The sequence below is a fragment of the Callithrix jacchus genome, chromosome 13, assembly GCF_049354715.1.
Source record: "Callithrix jacchus isolate 240 chromosome 13, calJac240_pri, whole genome shotgun sequence".
Classification (NCBI taxonomy): domain Eukaryota; kingdom Metazoa; phylum Chordata; class Mammalia; order Primates; family Cebidae; genus Callithrix; species Callithrix jacchus.
The window spans coordinates 57,568,458-57,582,817 of NC_133514.1; the positions used below are offsets into that span (position 1 = coordinate 57,568,458).

Sequence of the window (14,360 nt, forward strand, 5' to 3'; positions counted from 1 at the left end):
AGACTTTCCTTTCTTTTTCTTTTTTTGGTAGACACTGGGGGGCAGAGACAGGGTGAGAGCTCACTCGAGGGCTGGTCTCGAATTCATAGGCTCAAATGATCCACCCCTTTTCATGGAGTTTATAGTAATGCCAAGGAACAGAGGGGCTGCAGACTATAACTGGATCAAGACCATATGAAGCAGGAGAATTGCTGGAACCTGGGAGGCGGAGGTTGGAGTGAGCCAAGACTGCGCCATTGCACTCCAGGCTGTGCAACAGAGCAAGACTCTGCCTCAAAAAAAAAAAAACAAAAAACAAAAAGACAATATCAATATATAGTATGGTGGATTGTGATACATGCTATAGAGAAAAGCCAAGCAGGTGAAAAGCCAACCTCGGCCTCTCAAAGTGCTATGAGCCATGGCACCTGGCCTGAAGTAATGAGATTCTTAGGAATGTGTAGGCAGGAGGGGCATTTGGTGGAAATAGTCTAGTGGCAACAAGCGTTGGAAGAAGTAGGTCACCTTTAAGCCCCTTTAAACACAGTTTATAATAGTAGCTACTATTTATTGAATGCTTACTATACGTAGAGCACTGCAGATACATTATCTCCGTCAGTCCTTACCACAGGTCAGTCAGGTAGACACCCTTATCTTCTTTCTACCTATAAAGAAAATGTTTACATAGAGTGTCCCACATGCAAATCCAGCAAAACACACACAGAGTTGTTGGGGAAGCTGTTCTAGGTCTCAGCTTCTACACTGACTGTCTTCCCATTCTCTTTTGTCTCGTCCTTCAGAATCTTCAGCCACAGGGGCTCCAGTGTCCACTGATTTCTCCCACTTTCAACAGACTCTCCCATTTTCTCTTCCAATCCTTTCTTATTCCTCCCTTTTTCCTACATTATACTTTCTCATTAGTGCGAGTCTTCAAGCTCCATCTCAAATATGAAGAAACATTGTTTTCCTAAGCAAGAACTTTTCACCACTTCTGTGCTTGGCACAGCACTCCCAGAAAGAAATCCATCTTGTCAAGTTGTGCCTCATCTGGCTGTCAACATAACAGACAAGTATCCAGCTTAATAGTCACCATTACCCCCATTACCCACTCTTCTGCTCCTATTTTTATCAGCTATTCCTCCCTTTATTGAGTCAAGCTGGACTTAAACTTGAGCAAGTCACACCTTCACTCTACTCATTGTTTTACCCAATTCAGTTCAAAATGCAATTCATAAGCAAACATTTAATCTGGAGTACTGAAATATCTTACTGTGAATGCTTTGCCACTGGACTTCTGTTGTCAGGAGCTTCAAGAGGAAAGGTGAGGACTAGCTTGCCTCTTCTGAGAGTGGCCAGAGTAAATAATCTTGGCTGCAGGGAAAAAAGTTTGCTTTTAATTTCCAAAGTGGACCCAAGATGATAGGGTCTCATGAAACAAAATCTTTGCTTTGATGCAAGGAACCAGTGCTATTTAGCAGTCTTCCAAGTTACGTAGCATCAGTTGACAGGGTTTGGCTTCTTGACTGGCCAACTGTTTCCAGTACACCCTTGTAGGGATCCTCCTCTGACTTCCTGTAGAAAGGCTCTTTCCTCTGCCACAGGCTGCTGAGGATTCCACAAGACACAGATAGATGTGAGCTGCATGTACACACTCCAATCTCATTTAACAGTGCAACACCTGCACTCTCAAAACATAGACATTTCCCCAATGGGCTATCAAATGTGCTATTTGGGCAGTTAATTTTGCAATGTTATTAAACTAATAGGCACTTGGTGGTGTACCTCTTTCACATAGATACACCCAAGAGTCAGAGTTTCTGGTTGGATGGCTTTCCAGACTTGTGATTGTCATATTTTTATAGCTTTTCCTCCTACAGAAGGCTTTACCAAATCAGTTTTCCAGAAAGCACGCCTTCAGGAACTAGTAGGAGGCAGGTGAGTGAAGAGTGGCCTGAGTGCCACTGATTGCGCAGTGAATTGTCCGGGTCTTTGGGGTAAAGATGGAAAGGAAAAGAAAGATAATGTTGTTCCCTTTGTTTACTTAAAAAGACCAGGAGTTGTACAAGCACAAGTTTCGTTTGTCTGTGAACGGGCATACAGTCTCATGCCTGGACTCACAGCCCACAGAATCAAGCAAACATGTATGTGTTTGATTCTACACGCTCAGCCTTCAGGGCTGGAAACCTCGTGAGCACCAGTGGGGATGGCTTTGGGGAGCTGGAACCCCAGGGTCGTCTGCTGCAGGGATGCAGGCTGGGTGAGAAAAGGGGGCAAGCTGGGTCTGTCTACACACTGCTCTTCATATTTGGCACTTCATGTGAAGGTGGATGATGCTTAAATGAAACAGCCTCCAAGCCACTTTCTGGCCTGCATCCCTAGACTGCTGCTGTGAAGTTAACTCTTTTCAGAGATTGCAAAAATTTAATATCAGCAAAAGAGACCAAGTAACCAGGTCCCCTTAAGGCACACGAAGGGACATTGATCATAACCTCTCCCTTTCCTCCAGTACCTACCTACACAAAATTGCGTGTGTGTGTGTGTGTGTGTGTGTGTGTGTGTGTGTGTGTGTGTGTGTAATTCCTTCTCTGCTTGTAGGGCCCGCTGGCTATAAAGCCCAGGAAGGCCTGCAAGGAGACCCACACTCTGCGAGCCCGCGGCTCGGAGGCGGGCTCAGGGCGGGGCCGCGCGCGGGGACCGCCCAGGCGCCGGACGCAGCCAACGAGCGGACGGGGAGGGCGGGCCTGCAAGGGCTAAGCGGCGCGGGCTGTCACAGGCGCCCGACGCGCGCTGCAGGTGGCAACTTGGAGGTGCAGCCACCGCCGCTGCCGGAGGAGCCCGGGTTTGGCGGCCTCTTCCAGTCTCCGGGAGCTCTTTCCCGCCGCCGATACGGAGATTGGACCTCGGAGAATTCGAAGTAAAGAGCCGCTGCGGAGGGAGCTGTGGGCAGCCCTACCTCTCTCTGCCCTTGCGCTACTTTTTTTCTCCAAGGAAGGTTGTGCCTGCGGGCTACGAATAAGCTCCGGGAGGGGCCTCGAAGGAAGGCTTCGGCGACCCAGGTGAGCGCCTTTCCCTTCCCGTGCCCCATCCTTTTTGGCAGCCGGCAGTAGGCGAGGAGCGCCGCCCAGCCCCGTGGGCAGGGGCGCGGGTGCGGGCGCCTGCCCTTGGCTTGAGGTCGACGGGGGAAAGAGCGAGGAAGGGGCGAGGCTGACTCGACTGGGGGCTGCCTGGCCGGGTCCGCCCGGAATAGGCAGGGACTATCCGACGGGCACTCGGAGACTAGGGACCAGCAGAGAGGTGCTTTAAGAGGGGCAGAGAGCTTGCGCCCCACTTAAGCTGGCGGGGATCGGCCGCCTGCGCGCTGTGAGGGAGCCGCCGCGGGAGCCGGACGCGGCCCCTCTGCGAACCCCATAGCTAGTGCGCGGGGCCCGGCGAGCGCACCAATCTTCGGTCCCTCGGAGCCAGAGGCCCTGGAGGACGTCATCCCTCTCCGTTCGGGCAACTCCTCCTCCGCCCCTCTTGCCTCCACCCCTCCGCGCCCGCCGTTTAGCCTATTCAGAGACTCCGTGCCTTTGCCAACGCGCGCAGCGGTTGCTGCTGTCACTCCCCTCCCCGCCCTCGCCGGAGTTGGAGCGCCCTGGGGTCTGGCCTCCTGGCCCCGGCCACCTAGTTGTGCGCTGGAGGCGAGTGGCGCTGGCCAGTTCTTTGCGAGGAGGGCAGGAGTGAGCGCGGGCTCTCTCTACAGTGCTCCCTCCGAATCCGTCCCCGCCCCGGTGCAACTCAAACCGCTAGCCCAGAGAGCGGACTCTCAGAAGCCAGACCTTGGTCGCCCTGGCAAAACTGGGGGTCTTTCTGGGAAGGTGCGAGCCTCGTGGATGAGGCCAGAACCTCCGCCTCCATCCCAGCCTTTCAGTGCCTGCTTTCCTGCTTTCAAGTGCACAGTGGCTCTGACCTCCGCATTCCGGCTCGCGGCGTGGGGGGCGCTAGCGGCTGTGTGTGTGTGTGTGTGTGTGTGTGTAAGGATGAGCGAGTGCGATCCTCCGGGAGGCAGAAGCGCAGGAGCCCGTTCCCCCAGCCCTGCGGAGTCGCAGGGCCACCCCTCTCCGCCAGCGGCTCGCCGCTGCACCCCAGCAACTCCACGCTGCCGGCTCCTCTCCTTCCGCTCCAGCTCGCAGTCCTCCCCACCGAGGCGGCATCCCAGGATTAAAATCATCTGGCCACAGGGTGCGGGTGTGGGATCGAGGCGCTCCCGAGGGGAATGAGGCTGTTTTTCAAAATCCGGGGAGTGTCCCTCGCCGGGCATTGCATCTTTCCGCGACTCCTCTGTACGGACCTGCGGTGGAGGCTTGGTGGAGGTGGGCCCGCGCTCCGGGGAGTGCGTCAGGTCACCGAGAAGCCGACGCTGGGGGCCGCTGAGCCTCAGGAACTCCCTTTGGCTTGTCCTGCTCAGAAGCCAGGGAGCTCCGGACCGGCGGCTAGAGCGGGGCGCGCTGCGCGGGAGGTGGTGTGGCCGGGCGGGTGCTGCGGGAGGGCGCCCCGGGCTCGTCGGGGGCTTCCAGCCGGGGCCGTAGGGCGCCCAGGGAACTGCGGCGGTCTTGGGCACCCGAGGGGCGCTGGAAGTTGAGCCGGGGTCCGCAGGGCTCGGTGACCGCCCTGGCGCCGCCGCTGCGTATTCTGGAGCGGCAGCCGCGAGGCGCATTCGGCAGCCCCCTCGGCCACTCGGCAGCGGCTTTCGCTTTCCTTCTGCAGAAGTGAAGCCTCCGCCTGGGCTCGCGCTGGCTGGCGACCTTTGCGCCAGAAAAGCCTGAGGTGCTACAGGCGAAATCCTCCCGAGAGCAAGGGGCGGCGTTCACGAGGCATGGAAAGGGAAGACGCCGGGCTCCGGCGGGTAGCGCAGTCGCGGGAGGGCGGCGCTGAGCGCCAAGAATCCCCGAGGCGAGTCGAGGCCAGGCGGACCCAACCCAGCCGGGAGGTGCTGCCCTCGCCCTTGGCGCTCTCTCACTGGGACCTGGTGTCAGAACAACCCCCGCCACCGCCAGTCTGAAACTGTTGTGTAATTCCCTCTGAAGTGCATTGGATTAAGACTGGGCCAGGAGAGGGCTGGAAGCCACTGAATGAGTGAAAGTAGAAACAATGGTAAATCCCAAATCTAACTGTGATTTAAATCTAAATTCCAACCGATTAGAAACAGATTCTAACCCCGTAGAGCAGGGTCTTTGTAGGAGCTCCTATATTGCATTTAAATAATGGCAGTTACTGGTGGGCCCGGCAAGACTTGCCCCTCCCAGGCTGGAATAGTGCTGCTTTGGGGGGTGGGGGCGGGGTGGGGTCGAGTGTGCCCATATCTTTACACATAATCTAGAGCAAGGAAAGAGGCAAGTTTAGATCGGTTCTGAGATGACCTTGAGAGTCTCCGTCTTCACTTTCCCTTACTGGCCATAGGCAATTGGATCAATTACAGTTCAGACTTAGGGACACCAAAGGATCAAAGAGCCTCTCCTGTAACATTAGTTAATGGTCTTCTTAGAATGTGTAGTAACCTTAGGAAAACATTCGCAGTACTGAGGAGCAGAGGTATAAAACCAAAAGTTTGCAGCTAGGCTGTAACCTCTCAATCCCAATCACGGAAATACAGCTCTTAGTGGAATGTAAGTTATTGAGGGCAGGGTTCTTTCTCATTCTTTTATCCCCGGAATCTGACATTTAGTAGGTGTTCAACAAAAGTTTGGATAGACCAGGGCGTCTAATTAAAGACATTGGCCTGAAAAGATATTTAATAATTTCTAGGTCAATTATTATTAAAGTCAGAATATTAAACTAATTATACAGCCATGTCGAGGACTAGTGTGCGTGGTTTAGTTATATTTTTAAACTCTTTGGGATTGGTGAAATCACTTCAAATAAGAAGGCACTGGAAATTTAGAAATTACATAGTGGTAGAGTTGAATGGTTAAAGTTCCTTTATAACAGTCTCTGGTTAAATACCTATAGAAACTGGGATCTCCCTACTTTCAGAAGTGTTTGATAGGGAAATTTATTATTTAAATGCTAGGAACAGAGGGATGAGCATGCCATGGTTCACGTCTGCCCACATGAAGCTCACATTCTAGTTGGTGGGCCAAAAAGGAAGGAAGCATTATGACTTCAGTGCTGTTGTGTAGATACATGAGAAAGTTAAGGGACCTCAGCAAAGTGGCCCCACACCTCTAAGAGCAACAGCAAGGGAACGCCAAAAAGGATGGGTCTTGTGATCTGGATTTGAAGGGAAGTTCTCCTGGAGCACTGCATAAACAGACTAATGAGAAGTCCACAGAAGGTCGGCCTGCATAGCTCTCCCTTCCTTCTAATTCCACCTTCTGAGCTTTAACACCCCGCCTTCTCCCTCTTCTACACACCCACCATTCTTCTATTTGAAAACAGTTTCTATGTCTCTCTGTTTCTTCTTTTCTCCAGGCCAAAGGGCCACAGATTCTTCATGCTACCTCCAATCCCAAACTACCCATTCTCACAATACTCTGAATGTTGGCTTGCTTTCCTCTTGGGCAGTTAGGGAGGGAGAAGCAAAAACTCAACCAGGGCATGATTTTTGAAGAATTTTAAGTGAGGGCAGGTTGGTTGTGAATGGTTTATTAAAAAGATCCAGGGAGTGGGATGAGTCACAGTCCACTCTGGGCAACTACTTTCTTATCTGTAAGGAGAATAATAATTTTCACCTACGACACTATGAGAATTAATTTGTGACTTCAGAATTATCTGAGTTACTTGGAAGTAAAGTGTGAGACCTAGCACATGGGAACATAGCATTTTCCAATTCCGAGCTGGTTAACCAAGAATAGCAAGAAACACAATTAATAAGAAAATATGGCTTTCAATGGAGAACTGCTAAAGAGGCTAGAGATTTTAAAAGGCATTGAACCCTGCTATTCACAATGAAGATAAAACATGTAGCTGTTAGAAAATGTTTATGATGGGTCATTTTGTCAGGGAATAGAGAAAGCTTGAATATAATACTCACAGTAGCCACCAAATCACTGAAGAGATGAAAATAATTTGTTTTGTTTTCGTGCTAGTTCAGTAGTATGTGAGGCTTTTATCTGGGAAGGTTTGGGGTCATGATGATGTAGGGCTGATTGATGTCTAGCATGCATTCTGAAGTGCTAAGTGTCTCCTAGCCCAAAGCTAATGCAAGGACCAATGTTCTAGTGGGATTGTGGAAAGAATTCCAGATGTGGAAGCTAAACGGACACTCTCTTGGAATCCTAAATAATGAGAGAGTGAGCAGCTAAGTTGAAAGTAGCAACGAGACAGGGGAATGGCACTGAATATAATTGGGGCCAACTGGGTGCAATTGCAGTCAAGCAGCATAAATGAAGATCAGAATGGAGAAAATACATTAATGGACAAAAAATGCTCAGTAGAACTTACATTGAGTTCTTGGAAATAAAAAGAGCGAGAAAGCTACCATTACTTTGTGTGGTGGGAAAACAAGGGTGAATGAGAACTTGGACACTTCCCTCCTGAGGTCAGTGCAATGTATAAGATCTCTTAGCCACCAAATCCTCATCAGTAAAATGGGGATAGGAATGCTTTATGGTGAGAAGTGAATAGCAGAAAATATAAAACACCTAGAACATGACTGGGCTTTTAGGTGAGCTGCTCTGGCAACAAGATACTGGTTTTCTAGAACCAGGAGTTTGGGTTGGCTGGATGCATTATTGCCACATCTTAATCTTAACTCTTAGCCTTCATTAGAAATCTAGGCTCACATTTGCAACCGGCAAGGGGATAGTTTACCCAGTTGTTTTCCAGTTATCTCAAACTAAATGTGTCTAAAAATTTCATTCATCAATTTCCTCCCTTACCCTAGGACCACCATGCCCTAAGTCATTCACGTGGGAGACCTGGTCTTCATTCTTTTACGCCGTTCTCTTCTCACATTCCTCTCTGACAGACACACACCCCAGAAATCTCAGGGTTCCCGTGGTAGTAACTCCCAGTGCCACTTCCTTTCTATCAGATCCCCACCTGTCCTACCTCTGGCTCTTGCCCCCTCCTGCGTGGACTGCTGATGTGATTATCCTAGCTCACTCTCATTCTGCCTTCCTAATTTCTGCTTCCAGTTCAGTTCTTTTACTGTGCTGCTTTGGTTGTATCACTTCCTGCTCCAAACCTCAAGCCACTTCTGTTTCCTAAAGCATGAGTGCAAACTCTTTTTGATTTGTACTCAACACCGTATGTTTGCTCTCCTGTATCTAAGTGTTCAGATCTCCCAAGGCCCCAACAGAAAACCCATGGCAACTCTCCCCAATTCCCATGTATGCCTTTACATTTGATTTCTCTGTCCTTTGCTCACCCCATTTCTTTCAAGTGAAATGCCCTTCCTCCCCTTTCTTCATCTTGAAATCCTGCACTCAAACACCACCTCCCTCATGATGTTTTTCTCAGTAATTCCCAGAAGATCTCTCTCTCTCATCTTTCCTTCCGTAGCTCTTTGTTCCTTCTTCTCTTGTGGCCCTCATCGTATATTTATTTTTGGTGTCTTTTATTGACTGAGAGCTATGACTTCATTCTATTCACCTTTGTATTTCCCAGTAAGTTTTGTCCGGAGTGGGGGCTCCACCACAACTTGTCCCTGAGAAGATGATTGTCTAGAGACATGTGAGAAGAGTTTGTGACAGAAGAAGGGAAGAATGTTGTTCCAATCCCATGTCAAGTCAGTATGAGGAAGAAGTAGCCAGGCCTTGATCAGGTCTTTGAAGACAAAGTGGAAAAACAGGCAATTATCTGGAAACTTCAAAAACCACTCTCTACCCACATTGGTCTGATTTCATGGATAATGTATGCCTTGGTAGCTGGAAGAATCTGTAAAATTAACATTCTTCATTATAGAGATGAGATTATAGTCATGTGAGCTAGACAGAGCTTTCAAAAGTAGAATAGAATGTGGAGAGCCTAGCTGATAGTGATTGGGCTGAAAGAAAAATAAGATATGCTGGGCAAGACGCCCATTAAGTGCTGAATGCATTCGTAAATACACGAGCGAGGCCAGACACTGTGGCTCACACCCATAATCCCAGCACTTTCAGAGGCTGAGATGAGATGATCCTTTGAGGCCAAAGACCAGCCTGGGCAACAAAAATTAGCTATGCATGGTGGCACATGGCTGTAGTCCTAGCTTCTTGAGAGGCTGAGGCAGGAGGATCACTTGAGCCCAGAAGCTGGAGGCTGTAGTGATCTACGATTGTGTGCCACTGCACTCCAGCCAGGGTGACAGAGCAAGACCCTTTCTTTAAAAAAAAAAGAAAAATGTATTCATACTTTTAGAAGATAAAATTTCTTATGGTCTCATACTTTTTTTTTTAAGAATGAAAAATCGCCTGTAATCCCAGCACTTTGGAAGGCTGAGATGGGTGAATAACTTGAGACCAGCCTGACCAACATGGCAAAACCCTGACTCCCCAACTCTACTAAAAAATACAAAAATTAGGCTGGGCGCAGTGGCTCATGCCTGTAATCCCAGCATTTTAGGAGGCCGAGGCAGGCAGATTATGAGGTAAGGAGATTGAGACCATCCTGGCTAACACGGTGAAACCCCCTCTCTACTAAAAATACAAAAAAAATAGCTGGGCATGGTGGTGGGCACCTGTATTCCCGCTACTCAGGAGGCTGAGGCAGAAGAATCCCTTGAACCTGGGAGGTGAAGGTTGCAGTGAGCCGAGATTGCACCACTGCACTCCAGCCTGGGTAACTGAGCAAGAGTCCTTCTCAAAAAACAAACAACAACAACACACAAAAAATTAGCCTGGTGTGGTGGCTCATGCCTGTCATCCCAGCTATTTGAGAGGCTGAGGCATGAGAATCACTTGAACCTGGGAGGCAGAGGTTGCAGTGAGCCAAGATTGCATCACTGCAATCCAGACTGGATGGCAGAGTGAGACTGTCTTAAAAAACAAACAAACAAAAAGGAAGAAAAGATAAGATAAAGCCATGCCATTCCTCATGTGTATACTATATGTTTGGGGTCAGGTGAAGAAATATATTATTATAAAATGATTACCAGCTTCCATATTTCAGGAATAAAAATGCTTCCAAACTATTGAATATACAGTAGCCTTCAACTTGAGAGGATAAAGTCACCCTCATTAAATAGTTATAAAGAGTCCATTGCTCACTAGGAATAAGCAAAAAGAAAAAAAAACCAGGCATGATCAAGTACTGATCAAGTACAAATAGTTAGAAATAAGGTACTTTCATGTAGTGTTAGAATTATGTACTGAAACTTCCCGGATTGTGAGGAATTGAATGACTGAGTGATCAAGAGCTTCTGTATCCATGTTGTATAGATTTTGACACATGGTATTTATGAAGTTTCCACAAATATGTTACCAAATGGAGAAGATGTTGGCTATCCACTATCTGCAAACATTTTGTCACACGTGTGTGATTCATATCAAAATGCTGTTCCATACCCAGCTCATCTGCAGCTTACTAAGCCTCTCCCGGCCTCAGCTTTCTCATTGGCAAATGGCAATAACAGGATTCCCTACATCATGTACAGAATGAAAAAGAAATTAAATGATGTCAATTATGTGACTATAGTTTATGAGTGAAAAACTGAGACACAATATTTTAGTTACTGGTCTGATAGTGTTTTTAAAAAATCAGCATTATGCCATGCAAATTTCTCCATTTTTGTAATTCCATTATAAAAACAGATGCAGAATATTCACAACAGTGAATTCAAATGCAAACAAATGTTTAATCTGAGACTCATATTCACCTTTAAGTAAAAAATGTATTTCTTTCCCTGAATAATCACAACATTCTGCAGAGTTAAAGAGGGAGGCCAGGAGTCTGTGAGCAAAGATCATTTTGCGAAGCTAGAGGTCTGATTTAAAAGCAGTTGCTACCACTGATTAAAATATGTTTGCATTCCGCCTAAAATAGTTGTCGCTTTAATGTTGGGTGCCTTTTATAGGTTGCATTGTGCATACTGTAATATACACAAAATGAGAATGTTAAAAAAACATGTAGCCTGCAAACCTTGAAGAGCAGAATAAACATGGTGATACAATATAAAATGAGCAAGATGTCCTTACTATTAGGCTCACTGCATACTGGGACGCATAGTAACTGCTAGACTCAACCCGCAGCAGTTTCAGTACCAGTAGGTACTAGCTGAATATCTGGTGACAAGTCACCTAAGTTTGTTAAGTCTTTAGTTTTTGCTGCAAAACTAGCTTAGTAATACATATCCAGCAGAGTATAAAAGTAATACTTAGAAAATTGCTAGCATATATCAAGTGCTCAAACAAATGTACATATTCCTTTTTGTCATATAACGCGTACCTTACTAACATTTAATTCAGTATGAAAATCTAGATTTAACAAATCATGTTTTACTCTCAATATTTATGTTTCAAGTTTTTGGCCTATGTTTATTTACTTTTTGATGATTTAAGAAATAAACTTTAGTCCTGAGTATATTTCAATGTAATTTTCCCTTTGCTCTTTTTCATATAAAAAAAAATGATAACCAAAGCACAATGCAGTTAGGAAGCTAAATCTGATAATCCTACTGCAAAATGTTCCTGCATTTCAAAATCAAATAGAAATCAATATTTTGTTTATCTACCTCTTCTATATCTATAATTCAAGCAGAAAAAGTAATAAATATCATAGATACTTAGCCTTGCTTATTCTAAGTTCCTTTATACTCTTTGATCTTAAAGTGATCTACAGTGATCATTTAATTACCAGAATAATTGGGAAAAGCTATTATACTTTCATGTTTTCAAATGAACAGGCTGATCTGCTTTTGTTTTGTTTTGTTTTTCTTTTTCTTTTATGAGACAGGGTCTTCCTCTGTCACCCAGGCTGGAGTGCAGTAGCACAATCACAGCTCACTGCAGCCTTGCCCTCCCAGGCCCAAGTGATCCTCTTGCCACAGCCTCCTGAGTAGTTGAGACCACAGGCACATGCCACCATATCCAGCTCTTTTTTTTCTTACTTTTTGTAGACATGAGGTCTTGCTATGTGTCCCAGATTGTCTAGAACTCCTGGGCTCAAGCAATCCTTCAGCACTGGCCTCCCAAAGTGTTGGGTTTACAGGCATGAACCTGCTTTAATATGGTTTTTAAAAGAGCACTTTAATTTGTAGTAGATACAAATGTAACCCATGTTTCCTGAATTATAGCAACTACATAGCTTAATAACTATAATAAAACTGTATTTCTATGACTCTGTCACCATCCACAAAATAGTCATTCTAACCGGAGTCAGATTTCTCCCAACTGGGTTTAGGAATCCCTGGAGATCTTTCTTGTTTGCAAAACTGAATCCTCTCTGAGCCACTTAAACCCACCAATTTTTACTTTGCTCCAGTTTTGGCTACTGTAGTGACACCTAACATCAGATATCTTAAAGGATGCCACCGAACCCATTGTGGCCAACACCCAACAGAGAGTCACTAGGACTGCCAGGAAGTGAGTGATGTGTTTTCCTTCTTCTCTGAGGTCTGGATGCAGTAGAGGTTCTGGACCATTTACACCTGTGGCCTCATGAGGTCTACCTGGAATATGTAAATGTTTAGACAAGGATTACCAACTGGTAAGCTCAAAAAAATTTTAAATTCATTATGTAGGCAATGGGAAACCATTCAAGGATCATATGCAAAAGAGTAATATGGGGAGATTAGATACGGAAAGGTTACTCTGACTTTTTTACTACACTTAAAGCAAAAAAAAACCGTATTTTTGCTTTAAGTGTAGCATTGGTCTCTGTATTATACAGTTAGACTATAACTAAATGTGTTTCAAGACTACGGGTGGGGAAAGTTTGCTGGCCTAGGAGTATAGAAAACCTTGGCGCCAAGGTCTGTACCTTGATTTCCTTTTTTCTTTAGCTGGGTTCTTTCCCAAAAGACTCCTTAATTTTTCTCTAATAGTTAGATATTAGAATATCAAAAGCTAAAAATGTAAAGATCTTATTTTTAAAAGGTCAGGTGGCATACTTTTAAAAGATAGGATGGTATAAATACTTTTCTCTCACAAAATGTATGAGTCCTGGAGAATATTGTCATATTACAGCATCATCTACATTATTAAAAAGGATGAGTAATTAGTACTATTCTTGGCTATTATTTGCTTCCTTTGGAAGCATATTATAGATAGAAGAAAATTAGGTAATGCAACAGTGAGTAATGTGGCTGAAGTGTACTTGTGACCCAGTTGCCAAACCTTTTCACTAAGTGAAAAAGCATCATGATGTTTTGTTTTAGGTCTGGCACTTTAATAGATGATTATACTCTTGCTTTTCAGATCACGCCACACGTATTTTTGCTTTAAGTGTAGCATTGGTCTCTGTATTATACAGTTAGACTATAACTAAATGTGTTTCAAGAAAAATAAGCAACAATGTCATTTTCCAGATTGTGGGTTCGTCGTCATTTAATTTCCCTAGATGATCCTTTATTCACCTTTGTGACAGAGCTACAACCGCTTCAGCTTTCAAATCTAGAATCCTGAAGTATTGTCATAGACTAAAAACCTTTTGTTTCTTTTCTTAAACTGGACAATGTAGCATAAACTTTGTGATTGTTTTCATAGCTCAGGGTTGTTGAAACACAATTTTGTCTTAAAAAATGAAAATATCACTTTACACAGGCTTTGCTATGGAAAAGTACAAAATAATTCTTTAATAATATTGTTATTATAAGCTCAGGTAACATCGTTTTTCATCTCTGGATAATTGATCACATTGATCCAGTAACAATTAATCTATTGCTTTTCTGAATTAACTCAGTACTTTCACTGTTTACCAAGTTACCTAGAATCTCATTTTATTATTTTCCTTTCCTTTTACCCCTCATCATGGATTTGGATAAATTCAAAGAGGTTCTGGGTAATCTTTTCAAAGCATAACAAAAGGATTTATCTAGATGGCTTCCATTAAAATAAATAAAAATTATAAATACATGGCTAAAGTATTAGTACATCTCTTAAAATACTTTCTCCTGGTCTCTGTTTGGCATAAGGAAAGTGGGGTTTGTTACATTTGATTAGCTGTTAGTCTAGAGAAAGATAAAAGTCCACTAGACCTGGCTGGAATGTGGCAAATGGCACATTCCTGCCTGACTCTGAGCTGCTTATATAACGCTTCAAGGAACAGCTGAGCTGAATCAGGAATGGCTGAATTGCTTTCCATGGAAGGTGCAGTTAACTTTCTACCTGGAAATGAGTTGATATGGGAAAAAGTGTCTGACTCACAAAATTATTTCTCTGACTAAAAGTATAATGTTAGTAAGACTGAGGAAAGGATAGTTAAAAAAAAACATTAAAAAAAAGAACCATTTTTATACAGTAGGACCACTGGGCTGTGTATGG

General features: G+C 45.1%; 1 protein-coding gene across 18 annotated transcripts in view; it reads left to right on the forward strand.

Moving 5' to 3' along the window:
- Positions 1–2,758: 2,758 nt before the first annotated feature.
- The window catches only part of EPB41L3 (erythrocyte membrane protein band 4.1 like 3), a 254,915-nt gene continuing 243,313 nt past the window's right edge, over positions 2,759–14,360 (forward strand). For all 18 annotated transcript variants that reach the window (XM_078347791.1, XM_078347793.1, XM_078347802.1 and 15 more), the window contains exon 1: positions 2,759–3,035. The gene's annotated coding sequence lies outside the window, so the exon portion shown is untranslated. The remainder of the gene's footprint in view (positions 3,036–14,360) is intronic.